At 51.0% G+C, this 18,907-nt stretch overlaps 2 long non-coding RNA genes across 2 annotated transcripts; both read left to right on the top strand.

Annotated features, from left to right (window-relative positions):
* The first annotated feature begins 851 nt into the window (after positions 1-851).
* On the top strand, positions 852-6,039 carry LOC111770205 (uncharacterized). The gene is made up of 2 exons (XR_002803319.2): positions 852-1,286; positions 2,825-6,039. It is a non-coding gene; the product is annotated as an uncharacterized lncRNA (long non-coding RNA).
* Positions 6,040-9,781: 3,742 nt separating this feature from the next.
* LOC138920437 (uncharacterized) lies at positions 9,782-18,358 on the top strand. The gene is made up of 3 exons (XR_011431600.1): positions 9,782-10,462; positions 10,580-10,724; positions 17,661-18,358. It is a non-coding gene; the product is annotated as an uncharacterized lncRNA (long non-coding RNA).
* Positions 18,359-18,907: the final 549 nt, after the last annotated feature.

Raw genomic sequence — 18,907 nt, forward strand, 5'->3', positions numbered from 1 at the left:
GAGTTCTTGTTGCTCCGCCTTCCAGCTCAGCTCCGGTAATGGGACACTGGAAGGAGAGGAGAGAGCAGGAGGAGAGAGATGTGAGCACAATTATTCCCCCGCTCCCTCTCAGCCAGACCTCAGGTGGGCAGTGGCCGCCTCCTCCACCTACAGTCCTGTCAGACAGTCTCTCTCCCACAGCCACAGCTTTGTTTGTTGCTCCTTCAGGACGAGGGAAGTTACTGCCCTCCCACATCGCTACTCCCTGAGTGCTCCGCCATTGCTCATCTGTTACCTCATCCCGGCCAGCACCTTTGTAAATAATCCTTCATTAAACCCTTCAGTCACCATGTTCGGCAAACCGTCTGTTTTCCGCGGAGCCCTGGCCAGTACAGCAGCCATGGGAAGGAGGGGAGCAGGGGTCAGCGTTTGTTACAGAGGGGATACAAGGAGAAAGACGGGGGCTTCTGACACGCAAAATGGGATCGTGGAGAAGGATAAACGCCTTAAAGGCAGCCTCCTTAAATTGCCTCTTCAGGTTATTCTTCAGTTAGACTCGTTGCTCATTTTCCCATTAAGCAGGTGGGAAGTTGTGCAAGAGACTAGCTCAGCTAAAAACAAAGATTATAGGAACCACTGGTTTTCTGCACATTCCTGGTTGAAGTGCAATATCAACCTGTAAGCACTATGGGAACGTGGCTAACTAAATGACAGAATGACGGGATGGAATATTAATGATGATTACAGCAAACCTTAATAAGCAACAGCTTATAACATGCTGCCAAGTGAAAAAGGAAGGCAGGAAACTTACGGTCATCGCGATCTCAGTTATGTTAAAAGCATACACACACGAGCAGAGAAAAAGAGAACTTGTAAGGAAGTCACCAAAATGTACAAAGAGGTTGCGTTTAGGTGGTGGAATTAGGGGTGGTACTTATTTTTTTCCTTTATATTTTTTTAATACTCCAATTTTTCTACAATGAGCATGAATTGCTTTTGTATCCAGAATTTTATCTGCTTTTTCTAAGAGAACATGTGCAGCATGATCTGCTCACATTATCAGGAACGACCCAGACTGAGCGGCAAGTCCCAGCCAGGGCTTCCGTTTCCTGGGCGCCTGGGCCTGGTTAGTGCGGGAACCTTGGCAAACAACTGTCGGGTTAACTCTTTCTTCAGAAGAGAGGAGGAGGTGGTGCCACAGGGACCTTCTGCTGAGGGCTGCCGGTGGGAGTGCGGTCGCTATCGTGAGTCCCGTCACCCTGGGTACCTACTGCGGAGATCTGGGGAGTTCTTGTCTTCCAGGCAGGGTGAGTTGGGGCCAACTGTAGGGGGCTTCTGGAAAATAAGTAGAGTCAGAAGTAGCCGTGTCCTTGGGGACAGGTGTGGGACTCTACCACCAGTGACACGCGCAGGGTATGAATGGTATCCTTGGAGAGTGGAAAGCACCATCAGGCCGGCTTAATCAGGACCGGAGGGAACATGTAAGCTGATGTCCTTGTTCCTGCCGAGGTGAGTGTGGTCCTGCCTTTGGGCCTGTGCTCGGGCCCTTTCCTCTGAGGAGGGACATGAAATGGCATCTCCCTTAGCCCATCTCTGTCTACCTGATTCCTGCCTGAATTACCTTTGGAATATTTAAGTGAAATAGCAAGAATTCTTCATCCTGGTGAATCAGGCATTGGGTTCTGGCCGTCTGGAGGGCACGTACCCGCACCCCTGATGCATCACCCGTAAGGCCTCCTCCTGGGGTCAGGGCAGGGAAATGTGCTGAAAGGCAGTGTTGGTATTTCGATATTTTGTTTCGTTTTGCTGTTGTAGGAGACGAAAAATGATTTTCTCTCTACCTTCTGAGTTCTTAGCTGAGAGCCCTGTAATAGAAGACAGTTAACTACAGAAAAACAAACAGAAGTTTACGCACGTATCTGCCACATGTATGCACGGGAGACACCCAGGGGAAAATGAGTAACTCCCCAAGGTGGCTCAGAGTTCAGGACTAAATACCATCTTGATATGGAGAGGGGAGGGGAATGTAGGCCTCTTAGCAGAAGGAAGTGATTTTTAGGGAAGACGAATGGGCCCTTAGAAGAATGGAGGGGAGGTGTTATGGTTTGTGATGGAGTTTGTCTTCTGGGTGTGGTGTCGACTTCTAGTCTCCTCTCCTCTGATAAGAGTCAGTCTTCCCTGCGTGATGGTACCTCTGGGGAGGGGATGTGGGACAGAGAGCTTCTTTAGGAGGATCTGTCTTTAGGCAAATAAGGGGAGTTCAGAGAAAGCTCTCCTGGCATTTGCTGTTTTTCAAGTGCCATCAGCTCAAAATGCTCAATATACCAAAGCAGGGTGTTTCAGGGTGGCGTGTCCTGAACTCCTGCAGTCATATGTTCGGTGGGCGTATTCTGCTACCCTTCATCACGGTTATCCATGTGGTTTCCTCCCCTTAGTTACCTCCCACCTGGGCTAGTCACCCCACCCGTCACAAGGCAAGTCTGTGGGAAGAGCCTTTCCCTGGGCACTCCCCACCCCCGGGCCCTGGCCAAGGCTGCGCTGCCTGCAGTCTCTGCCTGCAGTCTCTGCGGCCTGCAGAGTTCCATCCCCCCAGTGCCCAGGGCGTGACCTCCTACCAGCCTCTAGGGACACTCGCCCTGCCCGTCTTTGCCTCCTGACGCTACCATCAACCTCCCTGCACCTCCTCCCTTGACCAGTGTTGAGGATCAAGAGAAAGAAGCCGCAAGTTCTCTATATAGAGCCCTGCGCCCTGGGCTCTGTGGCCCTGAGCTGGCCGATCGCCTGGCCCACGGCGGAGATGGTGTATCCCTTTCCCCTCTGAACCTGCTCCTTCTCTTTTTCCCAGTGTGCGTCGTGCCTCGTGCCTTGTGCTTCGGAAGCCTACCCGGCCACAGCAGACATCTAGGCAAGCAGGCCCACAGGGACGGCCTCCTTACCGTCCTGGCTCCCTGATGACATCCCTGCAGGCTTCCCTCTTGAATCAGCCACTGTGAAGTGAGGGCTAGGAGAGAACAGACGACACTTCTTGCCCTGACCGGTCTTCCCTTCCTGTTCTTTCCACCTTTGGCCGAGACACCACACAGAAGTGCATTTTGGTTCTGTTTACATTCTCGTCAGAAGGCGTGCTCATTTCCAGGCAGCGCTTCTCACACAGTGAGGGACGTAAAGATCATCTGGGGCCCTTGTTAAAGCACAGGTTCCGACTCGGTCATTCTAAGGTGGAGCCTGAGACCGGGCCTTTCTAAGAAGCCCCTGATCCCACGGGATGGAAGGGGCCCAGTCCTGTATTCTAGGCTTAGTGGGATACTGCCGAATCTGTGAAGAGGATCAGAACTCCAGTGTCAGAATTAATCACTGCTCCCTTCGTTTCCCCAACACCTCGCTCAAACCTTGATACAGCTGCTGACAGCTGGACTTGCCTGCACCTCTGCCGCCCCGGGGCTGCTGGACAAATCATCTTTGGAGCCCTAATACCTGGCATGGGGGATGCTCAGCAGCTTTTTTGAATAAAGGAACAAACGCATTAATGGCTTTTGAAGGCAATTTACAAAAGATGTAGGTTGTTAATAGGTAACATTCCCCAAACTGTATTCCCTGGGACACCAGTTCTGGGGGTGTTAATAGATATTTGTTAAAAGATGGAGGGGAGGTAAGAAGGTTCTGTAGTCACTTAATCTGGAAAATGCTGGATTAAAAATAGACATCTGAAGAGCTTCTGGAGGCTATAATAGACTCGTGGTCATTGCTAGTGTCTAGGAGAGGGATCCAGTAGGCAGCGTTGCCCTCACTAATATGACCACAGAGAACTTTCCTGAGAAGCATCTTATTGCTTGTGTGCTGAGGAATACAGGGACAGTCATGACTCTGGGTATTCATCCAAGGATTGTGGGTAAAAATTAAGTTACGAAGGAGATCTAGCTAGCCGGTAAGGGAAGAAGATGTGAGAACCAAAAAGAAATAGAGGCTTCCTTTTCTGTTCCCCTTGCCACCTGAGTCATCAGACTGTGGGGCTCTCTCTGCTCTTCTGGATTCCTCGGGGAGGAGGACACAAGGAGAAATTCCGACTCCTTCTTCCTCCTCTGACCCACTGCAGTGGCTGAGAGGGAGAAGCCAGGAAACCAAGAGAGAAGGGAACCAGGAGCACTGCTTGGTGCTCAGTCCGCTAAAAGACTAAGGATGCCCGTAAGTATCCCCAGGAAGAGCTGTGCTCCAGCCAGAAGGCAGGGGAGGATCGGAGTTTTAAAAGGGACCACATACTGCAAGTGCGTAGCTGGGATTAGAGTTGAAATAAACTGACAAAAAGAAAGGAAGAGTCTAGAAAAAGGCCCCAAGTGAATCCCAGAGTTCATTTACCTTAAACAGTGGCTCCTAACTCAAGGCGATTTTGCCCCTCCCATTCCATGTTCCTCAGCATCTGGAGACATTTTTGGTTGTCACAACAAGGAGGAGGGTGCTACTGGTGTCTAGTGGGGGGTGGCCAGGGATGCTGCTCAACGTCCTGTAATGCACAGGACAGCCCCCACAGCAAAGAATTATCAGGTCTCAAGTGTCAGTGGTGCCACTGTTGAGGAATCTTGCCTTAAACATTGTTCTAACACATCACCTTGAAGTTAACATTTAGGATGTTGCTTAAATTCAGCCGTTTTACCATGAACATTTGGGGAAAATTTATTCAGTAGGTGAAAATCCGTGATTATGCATTTGGAGGTCCAAATCTCAGTCAGCAATACTATTTTGTATGTTTAAACGACATCATAAACAACATTACACGTTTTGCAAGGAGACAAAAAAAAATAAACGGACTCACAACAAGTATTTCCTTTAATTTAAAAGTTTAGGAGCCAGCCCGGTGGCATAATGGTTACACACGCTTCGCTTCAGTGGTCTGAGGTTTGCAAGTTCGGGTCCTGGGTGTGGACCCACACACTGTTCATCAAGCCATGCTATGCCAGCATCCCACACACAAAATAGAGGAAGATGGGCACAGATGTTAGGTCAGGGACAATCTTCCTCACCAGAAAAACATATACATATATAAAAAATAAAATTAAATAAAAGTTTAGGATGCTCAGATTCAGCTGTTTTTTCATAAATAATCTGGGGGATATTTATTAAGTAGAAGGGGATAAAAAATACAAATAAATAAATAAGAGCAGATGTGGGAAGGATCCCATTGCAGGCTATATAATTAGAGAACTTCTCATACAGGTCCACGGGGAGACACGTAAGAGGGTGTTTTATCACAAAGTTGTTTGTGATGGTTGGGGAGCTGGATACAATGAGGTGTCCATCATTGGAAAGTCTTTCATAATAAGGAGCAGTAAACTAGCAACCAATGGTGTATACATAGCAACGTAAACAGATCTTTAACACACGGTGCTGAAGAGGGGATAAAAACGTCAGGAACAGAGCCCTCTTGCACAATAGTATTGATTGAAATTAAAAATACATGCCCACAAGACAATGCCTCATGTTTTCAGGAACACTCAAATATAACGATTCACAAATCTTGGTCACAGTGCCAACTTTACAGTCTCTTGGGCATTAGGCACCACTGCCACCTGGTGGTAGCAGTTCACAACTCAGGGTTTTTTAAAAAATAAGATGTAATTCACATACCATGAAATGCATAAATTTTAATTTGATGAATTTTGACATTTGTAAGCATTAGTGCAATCACCACTATAAACAATATATAGAACATTTCCATCGTCCCGGAAAGTTCCTTCCTTCCCTTTCTGGGAAGTCCTCCCACTCCTTACCCTAAACGTAACCACTGATCTGTTTCTGGCACTGTATATAAGCTTCGCCTGTTGCAGAACTTCATACACATGAAATTATACAATGTGTACTCTTTCGCGCTTTCGGGAATCATAATGTTTTTTGAGATTCATCCATGTTGTGACATGTATCAATAGGTAATTCATTTTTATTGCTGAGTAGTATTCCGCGGTGTGAGTGTTTCACAGTTCGTCTTTCTATTCACCAGTTGACGGACATTCAGGTTGTTTCAACTTTGTGGGTATTTCAAATAAAGCTGCCATGAATATTCATGTATAAGCCTTTGCGTGGCCGTACGTCTTGACTCATCTTGGATGGAATTGCTGGGTCATAGGGTGGACGTACATGTAATTTTTTAAGGAACTGCCAAAACAATTCTCCAAAGCAATTGTATCATTCTACACATTCACCAATAATGACTTTATGTCAACAATAAAAAGATGAACAACCCAATTTATTTAAAGGGGCAAAAAGACTTGAACAGACACTTGACGATATGCAAATAGCCAAAAAGCACAGGAAAACGTGTCCAACATCAGTAGTCTCTAGGGAAACATGAATTACAACCGCCGTGAGATATCATTTTTCACTCACTAGAATGTTAAAAGCAAAATGTCGCAAATGTACAGAAGCTGGAGGTGGCGGCTTTCTCGCAGCGAGGCACAATGGTGAATGACCACAGCCCAATTCCTCTGCGAGGGGAGGATTCAGCGTGAGATTTGCACATTCCTGCATAGACTGTTGTTGGTCACGCCTGGGAAATTGAGAGGTCAAAAGACAAACCTGATGTTTTCCCTTGGTTGGGTGGGGCCACGGAGGGTGCCAGAAACATAAATTGGGGCAGGTCCTTGTAACTGTTCTGTATCTCATGCTCTAGAATGAATGGTTGTGTCCCTCCAGAATCCATAGGTTGAAACCTAATCTCCAGTGTGATGGTATCAGGAGATGGGGGCCTGGGAGGTGATTAAGTCGAGAGGGCAGAGTCGAGAGGGATTAGTGCCTTTATAAAAGAGACCCCAGAGAGCTCCCTCGTCCCCTTCCACCATGTGAGGACACAGTGAAAAGACAGCCATCTGTGAACTACCAGACGCTGAATCTGCTGGCCTCTGGATCTTGGACTTTCAGCCTCCAGAACTGTAAGAAATACATTTCTGTTATTCACAAGCCACGCAGTCTATGGTATTCTGGTACAGCAGCCCAAACAGACTGAAACCTTTCAGTTTCTCATTCAGGAGGCAAAGCTTTCAGAAGGATGTATCAGTAGAGGTTGCTCCCTGACCCTTCTAAAGGGGATAAGAGTATCCTGGAGTCAAAATGAATGAAAGCCATGATAGTCCAGGGAGGAGCTGGGCAGGTCTTCGTGTAACCCATGTGCCACCTGGGTGCCCAGAATGCGGCTCTGCCACCCAGGTTCTCTCCTCTCCTCTTCCTCTTTCTGCTTCTCTTCTCCTCTCTTTCCTCCTTTTCATAACAGCACCATTTGTTAAGTTTTGTCATGAACCAGGCTTTTAATACATGCTTTTGCTAGCACAACAACCCTGCAAGGTAGGTATTAATATTCCCATCTCACAGATGAGGGAATGTGAGCTTCTGGGTTTGAGGAACTTGCTCAAGGTCGTAAGAGTTGTGGATTCGTTTCCCATGGTGCTGTAACAAATGCCCATGAATTAGAGGCTTAAACAACATGAATTTACCATCTCACGGGGTCGGAGGTCAGGACTCTAAAATGGATCAGCAGGGCTTTGTTCCTCCTGGGATCTCTGGAGGCAAATCTTTTCCTTGCCTTTTCCGGCTTCTAGGGGCTTCCTGCAATCCCTGGCTCGTGGCCCCACATCACTCTGAGCTCTGCTTCCATCTTCACATCTCATTCTCTGACTCTCCTGCTGCCCTTTTACAAGAATGCTTGTGATTATATTGGGCCCACCCTGACAATCCAAGATAATCTCCCCATCTCAAGATCCTAGCTTAATCACAGCTGCAAAGTCTCTTTTGCCGGGCAAGATAACGTACTCACAGGTCTGGGGGATTACGAAGTGAATCTCTTTGGGCGGGGGGTGTCATTATTCTGCCCACCATAGCTAGTGAGTGGCCAAGTCAGGATCCAGACCCAGTTCTGTCTTATTCCTAAGTCAATGATCTTTCTCTAAACCACACTGACCCTCCCTTTAGTCCCTCTTCTTGGAGCAGCCCTGGACCCTTGACAAGCACAGCATCCGAGACAGAAAGGGACGGCAGAAGACCACAGGGCTGGGGACATGAGGAGGAGGAGAAGCGCCTGGTGAGGAAGAGAGGGACAGGAGAGTCCACGGCCAGACCACACTCACACAGAGGGAGGGGTGCCTTCAGGTCCAGGCAGGAGGAATTCACCAGGGAGGGAGCAATGCCAACCCTGAGGCTTTAGATCTCAACCCACCAAGGCACAGAGCACCAGAAGCAACTCTTCTCGCTCTCCCTCTGCTCAGGCGTGCCCAAAGGCTGCTGTAGCTCCTTGCCCTCGGAGACAGGCTACCTACCTCCAATCCCAGCTGTGTGACCTGGATCTAGATATTTCATCCCTCAGTACCTCAATTGCCTCATCTGTAAAATGGAGTTACACTTAGTTTATAGGGTTTTCATAAAAAATAACTGTGTTAATATATGGAAACGGCTTAGAACAGGGCCTGGCACAACACAGGTGCTGTGTAAACGTCAGGGGGAGGATGCAGCTTTTGAGGGGAGAGGGGAGCAGTCTTTTGGGCCCTCTGTGTCTAAACTTAGCCTGGTCATAGGTGCTACAGCTGGGAAGATGGGGTCACGAGGGTCATGCGTGCTGAACCTATCTGTGCCGCACAGCGTGTGCATCAGCGCCCCCACCTTCCGCCTGGACCCCGGATTGATCGCCCTCTGGAGCATCCCTGTTTGCAGGGACCTCTGGACCTTAGCCGGGTGCAGGGAGCACTTCCTCATGGAGGCGACGGTGGGTACCACAGGAAGCATCCCTCTACCTGTGGTCCACACCTGGCTATTTTGGAGACTCCTCACCAAGGCTGGACCACAAAGACTTTCCAGAAGACTCACTTCGAACTGTGTTTCTCCTCCCCCTGCCGTTTCAGTTGCTGGGCCGAGGATGAGCTGCTGAATGTGTATGTTTGGAAGCAGAATCTCAGCGGGTGGGAAAATCTAGTGAAATTATGAAATTTGAAGTCAGACAGACTGAGCGCCAGCTCTGCTGCTTATAAGCCTTGAGACCCAGGACACGCTGTTTCATCTTCCTGAGCTTTAGTTTCTCATCCGTAAAATGGAGGTAATTATAGGGCCTTTGTGAGCATCATAGAACACAAGCAAAGTTCCTAGCACAGTGCTTGGAGCATTTGGTAATAAAGCCCTGACATCTGATGACGGGTTCTTCTGACATAAGTGGTCAAACTGTGTGGTTTTCCCACACCAGCCCCCAGTGCCAGGGAGTGACAAGCCTTCAGAGTCATCTTTTCCAGCTCTTCTAGGGACAAGAAGGCCCCTTGGGAGACTAGCAGTGTCTGCTCCATGATGTCAGGCCTGGCCCGAGGAGGCCAGGGGCGGAGCAGGATTGAATAGATATCTAAGCTCCTAGATCTGGGCGGCTCAGCAGGGCGGTGAGGGAGGAACAGAGAACACAACCGCGGTAAACCTGGAGACCCGGGGACCTTTGAACGCATCTCGTGGTGCCAGGGTTTGGCCCCTGAGGATGGTGGAAACCTCTGGCGTGGAGAAAGTGGAAAGCTTCCTGCCACCTGGGGACACTTCTCAGGCTTGGTAGGAGGTGGCGCTGTTGGCGGGGATTTGGGGCTTGTGTGAGGTGAGCCTGAGGGGAGATCAGATGCCCTAGCGGTCCCCTCCCCTCCAAACCAGGTCCTCAGAGCATGGTACCCACCATCACCGCCATAAGGAAGTGCTCTCAGCGTACCAGAGCTTGGTTACGCACTTAACAAAAGTATCCTTTAATCCCATCAAGTGGCTGTTATCACCCTTTTATAAAAGAGGGCACTAGCCTTGAGAGAGATTTAGGAATTAAGGTCACACAGCTGGTAAGTGGCAGGGCCTTGATCAAACGGATGCTGGCCTGCTCCAGGACCCTGCTTTTTCCTTCTTGCCAGTGTCTCTCTTCAGCCTCTCCCCTCCTCAGAGGGGTCCCAGATCCTTTTAGGGCCTCGGAACCCAGAAAGGAAGGGACAGCAGTGGCTGGACAGCATCAAGAGGAGGACACGGTGGTGAGGGTCTGAGGACCCCCTCCTCCAGGCTGGGAAGGAGGAGGTGGGCGGCAGACCAGCCTGGACCACACCTCCCACGGAGGGAGGGCAGCAGGGTCTTTGGGTGGTTCACAGAGCTGTCCAGGAGACAAGCACCGGAGAGGGGCAGACAAGGCCTGAGGCCTCACCTGTCAACACTGAAGCATAGCAAGTATTTACCCAGTGCCTTTAGCCTGGGGTCCAGACCCTCCCTCACCTGTCTGGACCCATGCCCAGGGGCTGCCGACAACTCCTGGCTGGAAGTGCTTGTGCTGCCTCCAGAGGGTGTGCGGCATGGCAGGGGGCACATTAGACACAGAGGGGAGGGTTGCACAAAGGAAAGAATTTCCAGGACTCCCAGGACTCGCACTGAGAACTTCAACCTTTTGGGTTCTTAGGTCTTTTGCCAGGCCAAACCATCGCTAATGGCTTTATCTTGCTCCTTTGGCAACAACAAGGTACGTGTGACCCCAGCCTGGCCAACCAAAGAAGCCCAGCCCCCTGGCCACATTGATTGAGCCAAGAGACGAGGACACAACTCGTCAGGTGCTCTCAGAGTCTTCTCTTGGCTTCAGACGCTGGAGGAGACTGTGGAGAGAGGAGAGGAGCCCCTCAGTTGGGATGCTGTAAGCTTGCTGCAGTCTGACCGTGTGGAGTGAGACCGTCTACGGTGGAAGAACGTATGGACACATCTGAGACTGAACGTAACCTCTGGAGAACGTGAGTGCGGCCCCCAAAGAGAAACATGGGAGTGGGAGATTGGGAACAAAGCGCTGGTGCCCCCTGGACACCCCAGGGTCCTATGGGCATTTTGCTGGCCTGTGGAGGTTGCCACTAAGGATGCAGGATAGCTTACCTGCCACCACTCCAACTCAGTTCATACTATAGCCCCCATGGAGTACGACATGAACAGCACCCCCTGGAGAGGTGCACGTTCCACACAGCCACCTGTGGGACCCTGATCACAGATGAGGAACTGAGGCTCAGAGGTGAAATGACCTGCCCAAAGTCCCACAGGCAAGGTCTCCAGACTCCAGGCTCTGACGGCACCGCTGCCTCCCGCTTCACCCCTAAGGCATTGCCCAGGCCAGAGGAGCCAGCACTCAGCGCTCCAAATGATGCACGTGAGCCTGGGAGCCGTTGTTCCGCATAGCGCTCCTGTATCCAGGTGACTCCATGGGTTCTTTGTTGGTCCAGTCTTATGAAGCCCTGGGCTCCTGCGATCGAATTTACACTACAGGTGAGAGATCAGCATATGGGGAAGGCTTCACGACATCTGTGGCTTTTGTCTGACTAGCAACATTTCTCCCTCTTCTGATAACAGGATGCCACCTTTGCTTTGGAGAATAACTGTCCCCCATTGGATGCAATCTCTGTGGGACTGTCCACCAAAATGTCTCACCTTCCCCGGTCAGGAAGTGGACTCGAGCAGGCTTTTGGGGCCCGATTCTTTCTTGGACCTTGTTCTTTGGGTTTCCATCTAACTTTTCATGCAGCTCTGGTGGCAGGCCCTGTCAGTGCCCCATGCCCATCTCCTTGGCACTCATCATTCCTGTGCAAACCTGCGCTTCCATCCACACCCCTGCGATCCTTTGGCCGAGGGCTCTCTCTGGATGCCCAGAGACACGAGATGGGCAGGCCAGTAGAGCCAGGGAGTTGAAGGCCTCCCTCCAGCAGCCCTCATTCAGTGACCGGCGGGAGCTGGTGGATATATACCCCAGTTCCCTCACCCCTCAGGGAGACAACTGAGATGTGTTCTGCACAATGTCCCAGCCACCCTGGTAGGACTGAGGCCCAGTCTCCCACAATGGTGACCTCAGTAATGCACACAATTGGTTCTCTTCTTTTCTCTGCTTCCCTTCCTCTCACTCCCCGGCCAGTGCTTCCCCAGATCAACTCCCAGAAAACTACTTGGAATCTAATATCTCATGGTCTGCTCCTGAGTGAGCTCAACCTAAGACAACCCCACACCTCTTCTGGAAAATTCCTATTCTGCTCTAATTGGCAAGAGTCTGTTTCTGTTACCTGCAACCCACGGAGCCTATCAGAATTAATAGTGGTCTGAGTGGTGTCACATTGCACCTGGCTGTAATAACCTATGGATGTCTTTCTAAAGACCATCAGAGCTCTGAAAGGGGAGCAAGAGGGTCTCATGAGCCTTTGTTCTAAGCTCTTTCATATGCACGCTCAGAGAACTTGAGCTCAGAGCTATGCTTGGATGGCACATGGCCCCAGCACATGAGGTCTCTTGTGACCCCAGGTCACTCCTAGGGGGAGGACTGGCCTAAAAATTCCTCCTGATTGATGGTGATCAAGCCAGGATTCCATGCACTGAGAGAGAGAAGGCAAGTACTGAAGCTGCTGTCTGCAAGCCCCGTAGATGGGCTTGGGATGGCTTTTGGAATGAAGCACCACATCTACGTCTTGGAGGAGATGCTGAGTTCTTGGGGATCCAGCCAGATGAACCAGGAACTAGAAAAATGTGGTCCTTGGAATAGAGTGCCACCTGTGTTCCACATAGATACAGCATCGGGTGGTCAGTGGCTAGATCCACTGGGCTAACTGGAGCCCAGGCTGGTGCTCAGAGCTCTCTGCAGTCCTCAAGTCCAGCTGACTGGACACCTGGAGTCAGGTTCCTTGCTGTCCTGAAGTTGCATTCAGTCTCGGATGTATTCATATAGTCAACACATGTGTGCAGGGCCTGGCGGATATGAGGTGAACCAGATGTTCTCCCAATCCTCTCTCCAAGGAAGGATGAGATAGTCACATAAGCAAGACGGGGCCCTGGAACGATACAGGTGCTGCTGGCATAGACGTCTGTGCAGAGGAGGGGCCCAAACTTGGGGGAGCTGAGGGACAAGGAAACGACCCAAGGGAGGTGATGGAGGGGCGCTCCAGGCAGGGGGTGCAGCATGAGAAAAGCTCAGAGGCATAAAAGCCTGGTGGGTGGTTCTGCCTGATGCAGTGAAGGGTTAAGTGGCCAGAGATAATGTTAGAGAGGCCAGCAAAGGCTCAGTCATGGAGGAGCCTGTATGCCACACCAAGGGGTTTGGTTTTCATCCTCAAATCAATAGAGACTGCATAATTTTAATTGAATTGATAACAATAATTGAATAATATTAAAAAGGACCATGTGGTCATGTTGCATTTCAGAAAGATTTCTCAGGAAGCAGAATGGAGAAGGAATTGGAGGAGGTGAGACTGGAGACAGGGAGACAATATGAGTAATGAAGGCAAGAGGTCATGGAGGCCAAATGAGGGCAATGATAGAGGAAATGTAGAGGGGGCGGTGGATATGAGATACGGGGAGGATGTGAAATCAGTCAGACCTAATTCCCTGAACGGAGAGGTAAGGGAGAAGGTTGGGGTGATGCTCCCATCTGCGTAGGGCACCTGGATCACGGTGATGCTGTCCACCCAGACGGGGGAACTGGTAGGTATGGCATCTCTGGGTGGAGAGGCGATGGAAAGCTGACTTTTGGACATTTGAAGAGAGGGGTCCATGAAATATCTCTGTCACTATTTCTATCACTGCCCTAACCATGGCATGTTATAAAGACCTGCTCAAGTGTCCGTATGTGTATTCCAGCTCCCCACCACTTGTGAATGGCAAGCTCTTTGAGCCTAGAGATCCAGGTCTCACTCATCTCTGCGGTCCCAGGACCTGGCACAGTGACTGGTGCCCAACGACAGGTGCTCAATACTTGTCAGTTGAATGGCAGGGTGGGTGCCCCACTGAGCGATGACTTCAGCCCATTCCCATCGCTGAGTGCCCCTTGGAATCACATCCCAGACAAGTAGATGAAATCTCCCCTTAAAGGAGTAGAGGGGTGTCCTTTCCCCCCACTAACATCGTGAGGGGCCCTGCAGCTCTGGACAAGTGGCCAGACTTGGGACATGGAGTCGGGTGGCTGAGGAGCCCAGGCAAGGCCAGGCGTGCAGCTGGCTATGCCCAGACCAGGCCTCCCTGTGTGGATGCGCACACCTGGGCGACTCATAGCAGGTGGATGGGCAGGTGGGGGCACTGGAGGCTGGAGGAAGGGTGGGGCAGGATGTGGGCTGAGGGGCCAGGGAAGGTGGCAGGGAAGGGCCAGGAGGAAGCAGCTGCTTTGGTGTTGCCATCTGACAGGCCCACAGCCTCCTTGGGCTCAGCTCCTCCACCTTAAGCCAAACACTCACTCCTCAGCGGGCGTGACTCAGACCTAATGGATCATGTTGCCGTCATCAAGGAGGGGCTGTGTTCCTGGAAGAGCGGGGCACCAGGCCAAGTCTCCGCAGGCGGCATGAGGGCTGCTGCGCCAGGCTGGGGAGTGCCCACTTAGCTGGCGCCAAGCCCCAGGCGTTCACCCTGACCTGGGCGGGGAGACGGGGCTCACTGGCTCCCTGCCCGAGCGCAGGTTTAGGGCCACTCTGTCTGTATGGCGTTGATCCCAGCACGTGTGTAGGTGCCCAGGGCTTTCAGAGCTTGGCCTCTGCTCTGCTTCCAGGGGTCCCCACTCAGGCACTCCCATGGTGTCACAGAGGCTGCACCCCTCTCACCTCACCCTCTCCTCTTCAGAGCCTCACAGCTGCCCTGGGAATCAGGCTGGGGGTGGTACATATCAGCGGGCCCATTTCTCAGATGGGAGCACATGTGCAGGCCCAAAGAGAGGAAGGGGTGCACCCCAGTTCACCCAACAAGTTAGTGGTAGGGCTGGGACCTGAGTGTGGGCTGGCCCTCTCCCTCCTGCCGCATCCTTCCTCATTCATGCCGCTCTAGCCATTACGGACTCCTTGATATTTATATGCCTGAGCATACATGCCAAGCTTTTTCCTACCCCAGGGCCTTTGCACATACAGTTCCTCCACTTGACAGGCTCCTTCCTGCTCGCATGTCGCCATCTAAAAGAGCAGCCTCCTTCCCTTTCATCATTTTCTCCCCTTATGCCACTTAATTTCTCTCCTACAGAACATATCATGAGTTTATTTTGTATTTCTTTGTTGTCAGCTGCTAGAAGGCAGAGACTTTCTCCATCTTATACACAGCTGAATCCCTGGTGACTAGAACAGTCAGTGGAATATAGTAGGCACTTAATTAATATTTGTTGAAGGAATGAACAAACCCAGATCACCTCTCTCTAGTCCAGAGCTCTCTCACTGTCCTCTCTGCATCCCAGGGAAGCTGGGGCAGGGGCCTGATGAGGGCAAGTGGCTCAGGCTGGAGGGAGGCAGCCTTGCCCCTTTGCCAGAGACATGCCGGACACTCTGACCCAGGCCACCTGGGGTCTGGTGCATGTCGGGGGCTCTCTCAGGGCCTCACGGCATCCCAGGAGCATGGAGGGATCAGTGTGGACAGCAGATGCCTCTGCTTCTGAGCTCTTTCCCAGGGCTGCCACCATCTCTGTCCGTGGACCCACTGTCCTTTGCCCCCTCTTGGATCTGTCACTCAACATTATTTGGGCACTTTCTGTGCGCTGGCCTCAGGATTGGCACCCATCCCAGAGAGCTCTATCAGCAAGGCTGACAAGCAAACACGCCCAGAGCACAGGAAGCAGACTCTGACAGAGGAAGTGCGAGCAGTCAGGGTGGGGCATTTGGGGCAGGCAGCAATGACCTTGCCCGGGTTGACCAAGGGCAGTGGGGAAGATTTCAGAAGTGAGGGCTATTTGAGCTGGTATAAGGGATGGGGGGTGGGGGTGTTGCAGATGGAGATGGGAGACCCAGCATTGCCGGCAGAGAGAATAAATTGTGCAAAGTGTTCTGTAGAATGAAGAAGCGTGGGGCCGGGGGGGGGCAAAGGTGAGGCTGACAAGGTAGGTTGGAATCAGACACTGAAGGGCGCCTGGGCTTCGTCACTGGGCAGTGGGCTCCATCACAGCGTTTTGGACAAGGGTGACTTGCCCAGTTTGCATTTTGGGAAGCTCGCCTGGCCGCTGTGCACAGTGGTTTGGAGTGGCAGGTGGGGAGCCAGGTGCATGAGTTAGGAGACCATCAAGGTAGCCAGGTCAGTGATGACGGTGCCAGGACCAGGGCATGGCGGCGAGTGTGGAGGAGGAGGACGGACAGATTCAAGGGCTGAGTAGGAAGCAGAACCTATACGCCCAGTGGGAAGGCACAGGAGGCTGCCAGATTGGCTTCCAGACTCCACCACTGGAAGGTGGTGGGATGTGGGTGGGGGGCGGAGATCTGGCCCCCTCGGCCATTGCTGGCTCATCTCGTGCCTCTCTCTGCTCACTGACCTCACCTTAGCTGCTCTGGCCTCTGTTCCCTGGATGTGCCAAGCTTCTTCCTGCTCAGGGTCCTAACACATTCTGTTTCCTCTGCCTGCAACACTGTTCCACTCTGCTACAGCCTGCCCCTCCCGCTCATCCCTTGGCCTCCTCTGACTTCCCAGATGGATTTAGAACTTTTTTTTTTTGGTGAAGAAGATTGTCCCTCAGCTAACATCTGTGCCAGTCTTCCTCTATTTTGTATGTGGGAAGCTGCCACAGCATGGCTTGATGAGAGGTGTGTAGGTCCCACACCTAGGATCTGAACCCATGAACCCCAGGCCTCCAAAGTGGAGCATGTGAACTTAACCACTAAGCCACTGGGCCAACCCCAGACTTCCCAGATGGAGAGGTCGGTCTTGGATCCTCCCAGAGCACTGAGTGTGTCTCTTTCATGGGGCTGATCCCAGTGGTGATGACACAGGTCTGCTGGCTGCCCGTTTAGTACTAGTCACTCACTTAACCACAAGCTCCTTGAGGGCAGGAACTATGTCTGACTCATTTCCTGCTGTATCAAACACTCAGTATGGAGCTTGGCACCTCGCTGCTCCTTAAACTCTTGTCGAATGAAGGAATGAATTCTGAATTAATGAATGAGGTTTATTTGGATACACGGACATCCACAGGGATGCTGTCCCATAGCAGTTGGACATAGGAGTCGGGCTTATACTTTGACAGGAGGACCGATCAGGAAGCTTGTTACTACGAGTGAATCTAGGAGGGGTGGGTCCGAGGAAAGACCTTGGGCAGGGGGATGGGAGGTGGGCTCGGCACCCCACAGGCTGCTCTTGATTTTACTCTGGACTTTGAAAGATGCAGAATTCAAGCTTCCTGGTCCCTTGAAGCAGCTAGAACCATCAGCAGCCATTCCTGCCACATTGATAGAGGTCTAACGTCCAAAACAAGGAGGGTGACAAACTCCTTTGCTCCTCCCTGTCCCCGTCTCCCTCTAACCTGGGACACTGGCAGAGAGACCTGGGGGCCAAATGAGAAGTGCAGAGAGGCCCAGGAGCTTCATCATATGCAAGGGTGGGGGCAGGCGAGGGGCTGGACCTGCTAGCCTGGAGGTGCTCATGAACCCCTGGAGGGTTCATGGAGGTGCTCACCTTGGGTTCATGCAGGTGCAGGAGGCTAGAGACAGAGCTGGGACCCCTCAAGGAGTCTCAGGGAACCGACCTCTTGTGTGAGGAAGGACTCTGTTTAAAGCCATCTAAAAATGAGACTGGTAGGTAGTGAGCTCCCCGTCGCTGGAGGAGAAATGACTTCCTGGTGGGGTTGCTGTAGGAAGACCTGAGTGGAAGATGGGAGGCAGGACTTAGATGACCTTTAAGGTTCCCCTCCCTTTAGGAGATGATGTTCTTCCTTTAGCATGGGAAATCATTGTTAAATATTTGCTCTGCCTCGCTAGGCAATGGAAGAGCAACTGCCACCCACTTCAGAGGCATCTGCGGGCCCAGGAGGTTCCTGAGGAGGGGCAGGAGGATGCCACAGCTGAGTCAGGGCCCTCAGATTGGGCTTGGCTGCAGATCTGGAGCATCTATCCTTCTGTCCGGGTGTCTATCTGGCTGCTTGGGGCCCCCGAAGGGGCTATTCCTGAACAAGAACCCTTCCCACTGACTCATTTAACTATTCTTACGACTTATCTGTAGTCTTGACATCTTTCAAAATAAAAAGGTTTTTTAAAAAACACTGAAACTTTGATTCAAATATTTCAGAGTGAGGCTCAGCATCTGCAGTTTTAAATTCTCCCCAGGGAAATCTCATCTGCAGATGGAGCTGAAAATCACTGCTCTCAATGAACTAGAGAAATGCATATGTAAATCAAACTTTCTTATTCTTTTTATAAATCAGAAAGTCTTTGAAAGCAGATAACCAAATTGCTCATTCATAGACGTTGTAGGAGTATAGGAGAGTTTCAGATACTGAATTTTCTTGAAAAGAATCTTGTCTGTATTTAACCCTTTGAAATGCAAATTAACATATACACTTGAAACAGGAGGGTGTCTTCCTTATGTTTTATTTTGCCTTTTTTCCCCCTCTGTCAGTTGTGCTCTCTTCATAGTGCAAAAAAAGAAATAAAAAGAAATAAAAAGAATCATTTCTGTTTATGTTTACACCTCATTTCACTCTCTGCAAAATGTTTTCCCATCTGCTATCCCCACCCTCATCCTCACAGCAGCCCTAGGAGGGAGACAGAGGCAGAATTATCATCCCATTTTGTGCATGGGTAAACTGAGGTCTGGTTAAGGAAAGTGGCTTTTCTGAGTACACACAGTTGGTTGGCCAAGGCACTGGCAAAGGAACCGGTGACTCCAGCCCCTTTTCCCTCCCTCCTGCTACCTCAAGTTGCTGCTTTTTTTCCTGCCTCTCCTTTTCTTTCTCTCGCTCTCTGACTTAGTGTCTCTCTGTTTTTCTCTTTCGACTTCCATTTCCCTCTCCTTCTTGAACGCCCTCAGACTGGTGTTAGCTTTGCAAGCTGTCCAAACTTTTCCTCATGCCGGAAATCTGCCAGCCCCACAGTCCCACGCACCACAAGCTCAGCATCTCTGCCAAGAGCAGGCCCTTTCTGGATGCCAGGGTGCAGAGGTTAACTCTGGGTGATGCTGCCGGTCAGTCCATCTGGCCCCAGATAAGGGTGGGGATCAACACTATAAA

The sequence above is a fragment of the Equus caballus genome, chromosome 23 (genome assembly GCF_041296265.1).
Source record: "Equus caballus isolate H_3958 breed thoroughbred chromosome 23, TB-T2T, whole genome shotgun sequence".
NCBI classification, from domain to species: Eukaryota; Metazoa; Chordata; class Mammalia; order Perissodactyla; family Equidae; genus Equus; species Equus caballus.